The 15,201-nt window shown below is 36.9% G+C and overlaps 1 protein-coding gene across 2 annotated transcripts in view; it reads left to right on the top strand.

The window, feature by feature from the left end:
• The first annotated feature begins 4,095 nt into the window (after window positions 1–4,095).
• The window catches only part of NTN5 (netrin 5), a 55,561-nt gene continuing 44,455 nt past the window's right edge, over window positions 4,096–15,201 (top strand). The window contains exon 1 of one of the 2 annotated variants that reach the window (XM_034419527.2): window positions 4,096–4,268. The gene's annotated coding sequence lies outside the window, so the exon portion shown is untranslated. The remainder of the gene's footprint in view (window positions 4,269–15,201) is intronic. The other variant, XM_034419528.2, reaches the window with a different exon arrangement.

Genomic DNA, 15,201 nt, shown 5'->3' with positions numbered 1-15,201 from the left:
ATATTTCCTGCCTTGAGTTGTTAAATAAATAAACAAACAAACAAACAAACAAATGTCACATACATTGAATCAAAAAATGGTTTGGCTTTTAATGTAGCTTGCTTCCAAAGTGAATTCAACTTTCCCTTAAATTTAGTGCCCCCCCCAGCTGACCCTGAGAAGGTCAGGTCCCCACAGTCTCCTCTTTCTTCCCTTCGGTCCTCTCACCCGCCACGCCTCATAATCTTCTAAATTCCTGGGCTGTGTCCCCCTTTCATCACATCTTGTATATCAGGTCTTTGGGACCACCTGGCCATATGGGGTCAAAATAACTGTGGTCACGGTCTGCTCTGCATTAATTAACCTTTGATCCTTAATGGGCACCTCGGGGAAGAAGAGGTGGGAGGGCCTCGTAAAAACAACAGAGAGATTAATAGCCAGCCAACCAGCAATTTCACTTTCAGAGCTTGGGACAGCTGGGGGATAGGGAGTGGAGAGGGAGGAGCTCATCGGCTGGGTGAGAGGTGGGAGGAAGGGCAGTAATTTGGGAACTGGGGAGGGGACATCTTGGGCTGAAATGGTAAAGCAACTGCACGGAGGGTTGCCAACTGCTTAGAGGGAAAACCAGCCCGTGCTAAGCAGTTGGATTTGCAGGAATCTCAAAATAGAAATAAACTTCACCATCTGCTTCAGATCTGTGTTTAAGGCTCACAAACAGAGAGGGAGCAAAAAAGTGGCAATTCTAGCTGTGAGCCCAAATTGCAGGGTTTCGGTCTGTGGCACAATTTGAACGTTTATCTTAAATTGTGTGAAAATTGCAAGCTTCAGAATATTTTGACAGGTGGCTGAGGTTTGGGATTTGGATCTGCTGAATTTACCAAAATATGAATTATTGTTAGAGCGATATGTGTAATTGCTAAAATTCTCCTTTTTTGTGCCAAGCATTATTGTTAAGTATTTGGATGCTGATGTGGATTGTAAATCATTGCCAAATGTCGTAAGTTGAGGACTTCCTATATTAGTAGGACTGAAGGTTCAATTTTAACTGCAAGAAAGGGCAATTTTTTCTGGCTCTGTATCCCATCCTGCCATATTTGTACAATATCAAAATCTTGCAACATTTCAGTCAATCTTACAGAAGTTCACAGTATTCCACGTTGGGAACTCATATTCTGAGGATATTAATTGATTAATATTAATTATTTACATTATAATGTCAGACAGTTCCAAGACTATCTGAAGAGATTCACTAGTTTGACAAGACTTGGCCAATCTATTGCTGCTTTATAAATTTAGGCTCCCACTTTTCATTCTGATTACTTTAATATGAAGAAAGTTCTGTGTCTTCTTCTATTTACTGCCTAGAAAGTTTCTTTGATTATTTAAATTTATTAAAATTTAATCAAGTTATTGAATATACCCAGATGATTAAGTGAATGTAATAACAAAACTGTAATACAGTCTCCTTCTTGAGCTTATTAAAAGACAGTTTAATAAGATAATTTAATGATCAGTTTAATAAGCAAATGTAACCTCAGTGGAAGGAAATTTTAGCTAGGGTTTGTTTTATTCTTTCAACACAAGCAAATGTTAGGGATGCCCCCGGGTAGCACCGGTTCTATAGAACCGATAGTAAAACCGGAGGGAGGCTCCGCCCACTGATCCCGACGTCATGAAAACGCTTCTGCGCTTGCGCAGAAGAGCACACGCGTGGCCCCATTGCGAACCGATAGTAAAGGTAAGCAGAACCCACCCCTGATACACATCCACAGACACACAGACACACAAACAAACAAACAAACAAACACAGGAGGTAGGCATTCTGCCTGGATCTACCAGTAGAATAAGACTCTGAAAACAAAACTGAATTGGATAAGATTTGGTATGGCGGGATTTGGTGCTGGGAAGAGAACAACCAAATTAAAAAATGGGCTGTATCAGATCAATGGAGGGGGAAAAAATGAAGAAAGAAATATTCTCAATGCCCTCATGATGGGAAATTGGGCAACGTCTTCACAACAGAACTGAAAAAAGTAACTCACGACCAATTATAATCATTGCAGCATCCCCATGGTCACATGATCAGAATTTGGTCGCTTGGCAAACCTGCATGTATTTGCGATGTTTACCATGTCCCAGGGTGATGTCATCCTTATTGGCAATCTTCCCAGCTGGTTTCCAATAAGCAAAGCCAATGAGGGAAGACAGATTCCATTAACAATCACCTGATTCACTTAAACAATTGCAGTGAATCGTTAAACAAATGTAGCAAAAAAAAAAAAGTCACAAAATTGGGTGTGACACACTAACAATTGCTTTGCTAAGAAACAGAAATTCTGGTACCAATTGTAGTCGTAAATCGAGGACTCCTTGTATTTTCCTGGGCATGCGTGGCTGTAGGATGAGTTCAGGAAAAGCCATAGTTTCTTTTTTGTTTTGTTTTGTTTTAATTTGTATACCATCCTTCTCCAGCAGGACTCAGGGCGGTGAACAGCCAGAATAAAACAGAACATACAAAATTTAAAAACAATTTAAAAATAATTAAATATTTTTGGCCGCAATTTAAAACAACCCAATTAAAATCAATTAAATTTAACAAAAAACAGTGGGATCAAGCCAGCCCGGCTAGGTGAAATAAATAAGTTTTCAGGGCCCGACGAAAAGTCCGGAGGTCTGGTATTGTACGTATCTCTGGGGGGAGGTTGTTCCAGAGGGCGGGCGCCGCCACAGAGAAGGCCCTGGGAGTCACCAGCCAACATTGTCTGGCGGACGGCACCCTGAGGAGGCCCTCTCTGTGTGAGCGTACTGGCCGGTGGGAGGCTATTGGTGGCAGAAGGTGGTCTCGTAAATACCCCGGCCCTAAGCCATGGAGCTCTTTAAAGGTGGTCACCAACACCTTGAAGCGCACCCAGAAGACCACCGGGAGCCAGTGCAGCTCGCACAGGAGAGGTGTCACATGGGAGCGCCCCGTCACTCCCATAATCCCCCGTGCGGCCGCATTCTGGATCAGCTGGAGCCTCTGGGTGCACCCCAGGGGGAGCCCCATATAGAGAGCATTGCAGTAGTCCAGGCGGGAAGTGATGAGTGCCTGAGTGACCATGCGTAGGGAGTCCCAATCTAGAAAGGGACGCAACTGGCGTATCTTTAAGAAGCAGCCAAGAAAATGCACCCACAACAGATTCAAAGCACATTTGTCCACTTCTGAGCCAAATGTAACACACCTGTACTTCTGAAAGCAAACAGCATTGTATGTAGTCTTTAAACAATGGTGTGTTTTTTCTTAGGCCTCCAGAGCAAAATGGACAAGTTAAAGATAGAAAAGTAGGCATTGGGGCCTTTCTGAACCTAGGATGGATTTTCTCTTGGATGGAAAAAGATTAGACCAAACTAACTCACTAGACCAAACTGACTCTCGGATTATAGACCAAATAGGATTAAATGACAACATCTGAAAACTGAAGGAAGAACTATGTTAGAATGGGAAATGGGCCCTTTTTTAAAGGGTCACCTTTCCCCCCCCCCAATATTGAACTTTCTGGGGGGGCCATCTCTTCCTTTTCTGCCTCTGAGAAAGATGAGGTTTTGTGAGCACAAGAAGGTATTGTAATATAAGGGTGGCCCAGGTCCTAAATCTTTATTCATCTGCTTTATGATCCCCTCATACCCTCTGGATATGTGAAGATTGGACTCCAATAGTCTTTTGTTTTTCCTGCTTAAATCCTGTTGGTCTACAATCTGGATGTTTTTCCTGATGGGCCATTTTTATTTTGCCCCTTTTCCTTTGTATATCTCTCCTCTGTTCAGTATCCTGCAGCCCACCTGTCTGCATGTGTTTGGCTTCTGTCCCAACAGTGGAATTTACTCCCTTCTTTGACTCATGAAGATCTCTGTTGGAAGTCCCCTCATGCAGGGCAATGCCATCAGGAAATGTAGCAACCCCAGATCAAAGCCTCTGAGATCTGGAAAAGTGTTTTACCCTCCTGATTCCAGGACTGGGTGAGAAACCTGACTATCAAAACTTGTGTTAACTCATGAACCCTTTAACAGATCTCCAGAGACACTGTTTCCCGTCTCTCCCCACCTCCGTTACCCTCCCATACATCCAACAAGACGACTGTCTAGTATTTTTACCCAACGGCTTGTAAAACTTGCTAAACTTCCTCTTAAACTCTCAACAAAGAGGATTTCATTTTTAAGAAACTCCAGCGTGGCTGATATCAGATTCCAGAAAGCTCGGTGGATAGTGGAGTTGGACACAAGCTCCAGACACAACAATTGGGGGAGAAAAGGTGGGTTTGCTCTCATCAAGCTATTATATCATTCTTTCTTGTTTCCCATTATTTTTCTGCATTCACTTCTTTAATGCATGAGAAATTCTACCTGGAAGTCAACCCCGCCAGCCCCAAATTTGATAAATATTTAGGGTGGCAAAGTGTTGTTTCATACCTGCTGCATTATGTTGGCTTTGCTTGCAAGATAGATAGATAGATAAATAGACAGACAGACCGACAGACAGACCGACAGACAGACAGATAGACTTGAATAACTATTGCAATATAATGTGGACCCAGTTATTTAAGAGCAAGATGTATGACACTGATACTGAAAACATGTAAAGTTTACACTGCAGTTATTATCTGAACAAAGCTATAATATCTCAGATGATGCAGGCAAAGGAAATCTTATAAAGGATATCCAAGCAATAGAGATAGACAGCGTGCCGGTGCTTATATTGCTAAATATATCCATATTTACTGCAGGCCCCCGGCAATAAAACATATAATAGATGCAGAGGAATGCAAGTGGTTTTGTAGCTAATGGTTCATTTGTTGTTCATATTTTGGGGCTTAGTGACAATTTTGTGGGGAACTGGAAGAGTTTTTCAAGGTTTCTTAAAATGTATGGGTGAGATGAAAGTTCCCCCAAGCTTTTGCATCTTAAGACCTCTCTAATCTGCCATTGCCTGTTCCGCTGTGTGCCTGAAATCAGAAGAAATGCTTGAAATTTCCACAGTGACATCTTAAAATTATTACAATTTTCTGTACAATACTTCTTAGAGTACCACAGGTTGGAAAATAAAGAAGTACTGAGACTGATTCTATTATTCTGCATCTTGAATCAGCTTTATGTTGATGTCAACTATTTAATTTTTTATGTATGTGATAGAATCTATGCTACTTCAATAGACCTTGTTGAAATATTCGCTGTTTTAAAGCAAGCAGAGGTTATTGCTTCAAAACAGCTTCTATTACTATGTGAGTGTTCATCAACCTATTTTTAAATGCATTGCTTTTTAAAAAATATTCATTTCTTCTGCATATGTAGAACCTAAGATTTATGTACTTCTGAACATTTGTGTGAAAATGTTAACAGCCAAAATTTCCATAATTTTGGAGAAAACAGATTGTTGATTGTGTAGCATCAAAATCTCAGATTGATAGCCACTAAAATATTTCTCCCACACCGCAAAAATACATTGGAGGGTAATTTTTTTTTAATTCTATAAAACAATTCTCCCTGCCCTCCTTTACAATTTATAGATTAGTTTCTATTCATGTATAGTCATACATGTTTATGATACATTACTAATAAGCATATTTTATGGCACAGAAGGCAAATGAATTATTAGCACAATTTACTACACATGGCTACTAAATCACACCTCCATTTTAAAAGTTCCAAGTAAATGGTGAAGAATTGTTACTATGCTGGAACCAAAATTTCCACTCCATTAAAAAATTGCACTGAAGCACAAGTTAACAAAATTTGAAGATCCTTAGTGACAAATGTCAACATTAGATGATATTAAGTTTATTTTGTTTGGGAAAAGCTTTGATCTATTTAATATGTCTGAAAATGGAAAACAAAACAATAATATGAGCTCTGAAGGTTGGCATGTCCTGCTATACATTTGAGAATTTTTCAGATTTTTATATTTTTCTACAGCTTAGAAACAAACAATTATGCATATTTAAGAACTATTACATTTTTCTGTATAGATCCCAAACTTAATTTGGTAATATTTTAGCTACAGCTAAACTTCTTTTGCTAATATTTTTCTACAGATGTTCGTCTTGGTAGATATTGGTAAACATTATAAAAAGCTCTTACAACTCCTATGAAAACTATTATCAAGGGATGTATTTAAGCATTAGATCCTTATTTGCTGTATTCTTTTAAGCTAATGAATACTTAACAAAATGGCTCTGTATACCTGTGTAAATGTCCCAGTAGAAGAGAATTTATAAAATAAGAATTGATTACCAAAAAAAATTATATCTTCATGAAATGGTTGAGAACTTCATGGCTCTCAATAAACAGTCCAGTATTCTTTTTTAATAGGTGATGTACTAAAATTACAGTAGACTGCATTGCAAATTTTAACAAAAAGGAAATAATGTTTCAAAGTCAATAAGACACAGAGATAAGTTTCATTGGTGTTTGTGCTATGCAAGGTGGCTATTCACTTTATAATATTTATTAATTCATTGCAAGACAATCCCAGATTTAATAAGAATCCTTTTCTTTGGTATTTTAATCACAATCAGAGTTGAAACTAAAAGAGACTGACCAGCAACATCAAATAAATTGTCTCTTCCAGGCATCTGTATGATCCTTGGTTTTAAAATTGTACTCTATGCAATTGATGAACCCATTGTTCCTTTATGGGTAGATTAATTATCAAAGGCAAACTTACTTAAAAGCTTGTTTTCTTTTTCTCTGTAATTTACAGCTTCAGGAATGTTTTAACATGTGCACTAGATTTGGAAGGCACATACATTTCTTGTGTATCTAATTGAGATGAAATAGACATTCATATTTTTAAATAACAGGGCCGGACATACTTGAAATTCAGACTTCTCTAAATGTGTAAACTCTGGTAAAAATAGTTTATAAAAATTGTATAAATTGGGTTAAACAACAAAAAAGTTACATTTAGACATTCAGATCCATTTAAAAAAAAATCAAACAGTACAGAAATGGGAGAAACAAAACTAGAGGATAAATTAAAACTGACATATTTGCATAAATGAAAAGCTTTTCTGTGGTGTACATAAAAATGAGTTGCAGTTAACAAACTCTCATGATGAGAGTTCTGATGAACTTAAAAATCGAGATGCATTGTAAGCCGCCCTGAGTCTCCGGAGAAGGGCGGCATATAAATCAAATTTTAAAAAAAATTAAAAAAAAAAAGTTTCTTTGAACTCCCAAGTTTGAAAACTGCTGCTAGCCTTTGTTTCCATTCTTGATAATTGTAGCGCAGTACCATAAATGTTGGATGTTTATAGACAGGTCCTAGTGTGATAAGAAAAAAACCCCGAAGGAGATATCCAGATAGTCACAAAAAGAAGATATCCCACAAAATCCCATGAACAAAGCAAGATACATATATACATAGTGAAATTCTTTGTGTGGAAGCATTATCAGCTAAAAACTGAAAATTATGTATTTGCTTCCAAAGACATTTACATTAAGATATTTTAAATATAAAAGTTGGTATCTAGTAAAATCCTACACAAAATTACAGAGTCCCATTGAATCAAAAGATGACTCCTATTCCTAGACTGCAATTCTACACATACTCTAACTTAGAACATATGTACAGTTAACATGTATCGTATAGTAATTGTATTTAGGCCATATTAAAATCAATGGGCACTTTGGTTACCGTCTAAATCCCACAGAATTCAGTGGGAATGAAATATAATTAAACTCTGGATCCAACCTAAAGACTTTTCATTAGCAAAAGCTATGTTTTCATAACTTGCAATATTTCAACAGATGAAAACTAAGTTGTATTTATCACAGCTATCACAGAGTAACTAACTGAAGCTGCCCCAAAGAGAAAAATAGAGAAAATAGAGCACCAATTTGTATACCAGGGATCTTCCTGGCATTTACATATAAGTAAATATGTTCTGTATAGGATTGCAAGTCTATTATCCCCAAAAAGAGAGTGACTTGTACAAAGATCAACGTGGGTTGATCTAGGTTTTGTGTTGTGTAAACTCAGTCCTTGAGGTTTCAGAATATGCTTTATGGAATAGGACTATGTGAGTGTCCACCCAATTGTCAATTATACAACAAACTATGATTAAAATGTGGCTTAGAGTGATGTTTGAAATTAGCAGAGATATAAGAAGGAAATGAATTATATCTGAACCACAGGGCTGCACTGAAATTCTGTAAAACAGGAGCAGGGGGAATCATGATTTGACTCCTTTAATGACCTACTCATAACATCCAGCAAAAACGGTCTCTTTGTGCACATTAATGTCCCATTCATACCCAGGATATGGAAGTTCTGAGGCATTTTTAGTATTTATTGGCTTTTTACTTTTATCATAGAAATGCCAGGCCTTCACAAGAATGGTAAGTGGTCCCACTTGGATCGTAATCATGTTCCAATTACAGAGAAGCCACTCTGGTTATTCATATTCATATTATTTTTATTTTTGTTTAATTTATTTGATCCCTATAGCTGCGCATCTCAACAAGTGACGCTGGGTAGAGTACATCATAAATATAAAAACAATGAAACACTATTAAAATAATTTAAGCAGTAGAAAATAAATACATATAGTGGTGAAGGTGGCTGGCTAGAAACCAGGAGAGTTTTGAGTTCCCTAGTCCCGTTTTAGGCATGAAAGCCAGCTGGGTTACTTTGGGCCAATCACCAGGAGACAATGAATTCTAGTCCTGCTTTAGGCATAAAAGATGGCTGGTTGACTTTAGACCAATTGCCAGGAGACTGTGAGTTCTAGTCAGTGGTGGGTTTCTACCGGTTCGCGCCAGTTTGGGCGAACCGGTAGTGGTGGCGGCATGAGGCTCCGCCCACCCACCTGGACATCATCACAGACACTCTGCACATGCACAGAAGGCACGCTCACACTTCCGAACCAGTAAGTGGAACCCACTACTGGTTCTAGTCCTACTTTAGGTATTAAAGCTGATTGGGTTACTTGGGCCAATCACCAGGAAATTGTGAGTTCTAGTCCCGCTTTAGGCATAAAGGGTGGCTGAGTGACTTTGGGTCAGTTGCTCTCTCTCTCAGCCCAATCCACATCACAGGGTTGTTGCTATGGGGAAAACAGGAGGAGGAAAGAGCATTATGTATGTTCATCACCTTGAATTAATTATAACAACAATAAAAATCTAATAAATAATAAATATGGATCCAAGTGGAACTGTTACTATGGTTGTTAATGCAGCCAGGAAATGGGGTCCTTAACACTCACAGGGCCCCAAGCTTGGCACACAATCTAATAAGTATGTTATTGTTGATTTTTTAAAGCATATCCAGAATAATTGGCTTTTTCAGACATCCCACCCAGCTTTATTTACATATATCTCCAATAAAGTTGTTATTTCCAGTTCTAAGTATTTTTTACACAGAAAAGAGTCATATTGTTCTCCGAACTTTATTTTCTGGTAATGTATAGTTAGAGTTGCTGACTTCAGCAATTTTTCCTAGGTTTTCTCTAGACATAATAAAATGAAAAGTTTAATGTTTTCCTCTCTTATCAGCAATCTAAACTACAGTCAGTGGATCTGAACACTGCTTGTAGCATAAATTTGAACAGAAAGGAGGAATATGAATTGAATAAGCAAAAAATACTATAAATTAGTTGTGTATATTTTTCTGTTAACATTCCATTTTAAAAACCCTTCTAAAATTTTGAAAGGCTCAATAGTGTCTATATAATTTGTCATGGAGTTAAAAATTTGAAAGATACATTGCTCTATATTTAAAATAGATTAGAAAGTTGCTACTGGACATAATTTTTAAAAAGCAGATTTTTAAAAATAAGTACATTTCTTCAGAAGGTTTTTAAATTACCATACATTTTGTATACTATATTTTACAGTTTGCTCACCATACTGAATTTTAGAATGTGCAAGGGTGAAAAAAAAATCAATCCATAATATATATAAATATTTGTATTTTGAAGATTTTCAAAGTAGCCTTCTCAAGAAATTTGGGCATGTTTGACATAAACCAGATGCAGGGAACATTTTTGAGATAAATAAGAGAGATGCAAGATGTAGTACTCACTTATGTGAAAAATAGAAAATCTATTGCATGCAATGTGTCTTACTTCTATATAGTAATAAGTCATACAGTTCCTTATAAATCATAAGGCTTATTTTTCTTTGGCTGGATTGGGACTCTTTGGAGAAAAACCTCAACTGGGCATTTTCAGAGGTTTTCAGCACCACAAAGAAAAGAAAATGTTGCAGCTCATTATTATCAAAGTGTTAATGGTACTAATATTAATCCCTTACTAATAAAAATCAGCTTCCCATTAGTGTATTGTTTTGTGACACGTTTGAAAATGGCCAGTTTATTGCAGCACACAGTTTGTAAGCTACACTCTATTTTATTGTGTACATTGATTGTTACTCCAGTAGGCCCACAAAATATGTGATAGTCTTTAAATAGTCATAATCTTCTTCTTTGTTGTTGTAATATTAACACAGCCTACCTATCCAAAAAGCCTTAATGCAAAAAAAAAAAAAAAATCTGTTGCTTTGATATAATTAGGAATATATAAGAAAATGGCAAACTCTTGTAACCGTTTCTTAAATTTGCCCACAGGTGAAAGATTTAATAGGAATAAATTATGCAGAAAAACAGTAAGCATCCAACATTTGAGGGGGTACTATAAAATGAAGAGGTTGAAATATCTGAAACTTGTGAATTTAGCTGGCAGGTTGAAAATAGGTAAACCAGCCGAAATCATGTTAACATCTATCTGAACTAAAGGATCTTTCAGTAATCAACTGGACCTATTGCTGTATATATTGTCATGGCAATGGGAATCTAATAAATAACAGCATCATAACAAGCAGACAAAAATCCCAGCATTGAACAAAGCAGTTCTTTATCCTGATCATTTTTTCTCCAATTTTCTATTGTTCTGAGCCAGAAGCCAAGGCTTTGTGGTTAGACAAACTTGCACTGGGTGAAGGATTTGCACTGTTAAAATGAAAATGATTGTGAAGGAAAGAGATGATAAACAGGAAACAATTGATTAGGTAAATGGGAATGTTGTATTTACAACAATCAAACAGATCAGCAACAATAATAGCTTCTTTTGCTTTAAAGTTGCTTGTTCACAGGAGAAAACAAAACAAAGCAAATTATACAGAGGTAGCAAACAGGGAAGCAAGTGCTCAGAAGTATTTCTGGATTTAATGTATTGGTGTTGCGAAGTGGAACACCGCTTGGATTGTATTATACCAACAGAGGCTTATTTCATTTAATCTTTCAAAGAATGTGAGGAATGAGCTGGATTTATTCAAAGACCATTCGAGTCCAACTTTCTGTTTCTGCAGTCGTCAAGGGTAGGGCTTTGGGAAAGCTGGAAGCAAACTTTAGCAGAAATTTGATAGAAGAAGATATTTTTTAAAAACTGCCTTTGAAGTTTTTTGAGGATTGATTTTAGCCTAGGAAGAGCAAAAATATATTCTTCAACGCAAGTAGCCTAATGCAAAAAAATTTAAACGTGCCATTTTGTTTCTAATTATTAAGGTTGCATTGTTTTATCAATTACAAATATATTATCAATGCATCTATTCTTAACCTATTCTGATGTAAACATTTTACAATAGAAGAAAAGGAGAAAGAGTTAAATCACAATATATGTTTAGGGCTATAATCTTGCTTGATTAAAAATATGCCTTTCCATTCATCAGCAATTTGTTTGCCTCCATTGTACTTAATTGTAAATATCAGAGATTGTACAGAGACAAATTGAGGAGGGGGGATGACAATTTTCCTGCATTTATATTTCAAGTATTCAATATTTCAAGTCACAGGCTCATTTTTCTGAATTTCTTTTTGTTGTTCTTTGTGGACCATTGCAAACAGCAGTGAGAATTGTTTCAGTACCAACCCATCTATCATTTGAATCCTTCGTAAAATCCTACATCTTCACCCCCAAACCCCTCCCCCCAATCCCCAAAATTAGTGATGCTCCAGAACATTATACAGGGAAAATGGCAGGTGAAAATTTAGGAACAAAAATGTATTAAAAATATATTAGAAGTTGCAAAGAAAACTTTCTACAAGACAGCCTTGTCTGGACAAAGATTGAGGAGAAAAAGAAAAAAAATCTCAAATATTTTTTAGGGAATAAAGTCTTTGGGGGAACTTTAAAAAATATTGCAGATGTTATATATATCCTCTCTGACAAAAGAGTGCTCCCTGTTCTAAGGTGATAATAGTTAAAACATATATCACGTCAAAACGAGTCAAGCATGCTCTCACTTCTGATCTACCATTTTCTGAAAATATATGCAAATAGAAGAGTTTGTTTCTAATCAATAAAACCTAATGATACACAGAGATATCTTTGTTCAGGTGAAATTTCTGTACTAAATTAACGCATAGAGGAAATACATGGCAGCTTTAGATACCCAAGAAATCGGGGGACATTATGTCACCTTTGCCGGTGCTAAATAGTAACTAGGAATTATTCAGAAGACCATATAATTGCTTCTCTGAAGATTTGCCAGAAGCCATACTTCCCAGTATTTTGAAAAAATGAAATAAAAATGTTTCCCTTGAGTTTTTAAAAAAATGTAGTCTAACTTTCCGCATGTTTATCGAGAAATCGTGCTTATTCTCAGGCACTTATTTTTCAGTACATGCCATATATCATTCCAGTTTTACGATTGAATTATATGTGATGCTTAAGTCACATATTCCCTCTTCCCTGATTTTTAAATTTTGTAAAATGTAGACATTGAAATCGATATAGATAAGGGGCTGATTTTATGAGTCTAAAACCAAATCCCCTTCTGGGGTCCCCTGTTTCTACCAAATAATATTTTTTTTTAACCCAGAGAGGAACTGAATCCCAAGCAGTGCAAAATCACAGTAGATTTGGGGGTATCAGTAACATCTCTCAGACATGCACCATATGCCTGGAGCAGATTTACAAACTTTTTATTGCTGTATTTTCAAAGAGGAAGGTATGCCTGTGCGTATGAGTGAGTACGCATTCATGCATTTTGATTCCTGTTTTTGCAAGTATCATTCTTAACACTCTTCTATCCTCTCTTGCTTATCTTTCTCTCTATTAGACCTGACAGAAACTGTATTTTTTTTTACTCAGTAATAGCCCTGGATAGCTCTGTTATCTGATTAAAGATAGCTAGAAACCTTAAAATTGCCTCAGAATGTTATTATCAATGGTTCAGAATTATTCAGAGTCTGGCAATACATAGTAGAATATATATTTTCTTACTTTCTCTATTTTTACATATATATGAGGCATATTTTGAATTAGACCTAGAACCCTGTTGAAGAAACAGTTCATTGGTTTATAGCAACAACTGAAGCATGATCAGAATGTAATAGAAACCCAAGTCTTTTTTTTTTTAATGACATAAGACACAGGAATTGGCACACTTGGTGAACGAGCAAGGAATATTATTTTTTAATTTAGGGAAATCTGCTGCTAAAATTGCAGATGGTTCCAAATCATGTTGTCATTCATGTTTGTGGAAAATGTTTGTGGAATAACCAAAGTTTTGTGTTATTTTTTGGTGCTGTTTGAAGATGAAAAATACTGAGAACAGGTTCTTAAAAGTTGTTGATTGCTTCACCCCAGTTTTTGCAGGCAGAATAAAGAGGCTTATGACGCATTAAAGAATATTAAACATCAGCATCTTGAATGATTCTTTTTAGCAGCAGATATGTTAGTCCCTTCCAGCCAAACAACATGACTATCTGTTGATTAAAATAATTATTCCTGCTAATGAGTGGAATAGATGATTCTTAAACTTTCAGTTGCTCTCCATTCCTCATTTTTTGAATTTTAAATTCAGCACATTCAAACTCACATTAATCTGAGATTCTTTTTTAAATTTGCACAAACAATGGATATAATATGAATGTAAACAGGGGTGAAATCCACCTACCTTCCTTACCAGTTTGGAAGTGCACGTGCCGCCCACATGCCCCCCTTCGCTCACATGCACGCATGCATCACATGCGTGTGCAGACCTGCGCATGCGTGTGCAGACCTTCTGTGCATGCGCAGAAGGTAAAAAACACATTACTTCCTGGTCAAAACCAGGAAGTAATGACACCTGGGCAGGTGGGTGGAGCTTTGCTCCGCCATCGTTACCAGATCGCCAAACCACCCCCCACGATCGCTACCGAATCGTCCAATCTGGTCCAAACCGGGAGTATTTCACCCCTGGATGTACAGATTTTTCTTGGTCTTTATAATTGTTCCTAATATAGTGTGCTTGTGCATTGTTTTTGTAACCTACATATTTGTTTAAAATATTTCCACTAGATGTATGCATTTTTAGAAAGTTTGCTAATTAGAAAACTACTTCACAAAATTAGGAGTGAATTTCATGAGTATTTCAGCTCATGTATTGGTTAAAACTAAACAAGTGTGCACCATGGATATTTGTTTTTCCCCTCAACAATACCACATTGATTGTAATGCAAGTCCCCTTCCCCCTTCATACATTGGAAAAACAGATTTGCTTCACAACATCAAAATGTGTGTTTTATGTGTCCTCCATCACCAGGCACTTAAATGTATATATAGGAAATTCTTTTACATTGCAATATGGTTCTAGGAGTGGAGTACCAAGCAAAACATGGAATTCTTTTAGATAAGTGTTGGTGTTTTTAAATAACTATGAAGGACTGTTTCATTGAACTGCTTTCGGGTGCACTATAATCCTTTAAATCACCTTGGAAACAGGGGAAATTCAACAATAGATCAAAAGAATCAAGAATATGGCCACAGCAGCAAAAAAACAAACAAAAAAAACCCACTTTGCATGCAGAGCCAGTTTGGTTTAGTGCTTAAAACACCAGGCTAGAAAGCTGTAGACCATGAGTTCAAGCCTTACTTTAGCCATGAAAGCCAGCTGGGTGACTTTGGGCCAGTCACTCTCTCTCTCAGCCCAACCACCTCACAGGGAGAGGGATCTTGGAGTCCTAATGGACAATCACTTAAATATCAGCTAGCAATGTGCGGCGGCAGCCAAAAAAGCCAATACAATCCTAGGAGGGATAGAATCAAGATCACATGAAGTATTAATACTGCTTTATAAAGCCTTAGTAAGACCACACTTAGAATACTGCATCCTGTTTTGGTCACCATATTATAAAAATGGGGCAGAGAAGAGCGACAAACATGATTAGAAGACTGGAGGCTAAAACATACGAAGAACAGTTGCAGG

This window comes from Pantherophis guttatus, chromosome 4 (assembly GCF_059756535.1).
Source record: "Pantherophis guttatus breed Tessera chromosome 4, ASM5975653v1, whole genome shotgun sequence".
NCBI lineage: Eukaryota > Metazoa > Chordata > Lepidosauria > Squamata > Colubridae > Pantherophis > Pantherophis guttatus.
The sequence above is the reverse complement of the archived record's forward strand: the minus strand, read 5'-3'. Positions and strand labels throughout refer to the sequence as shown.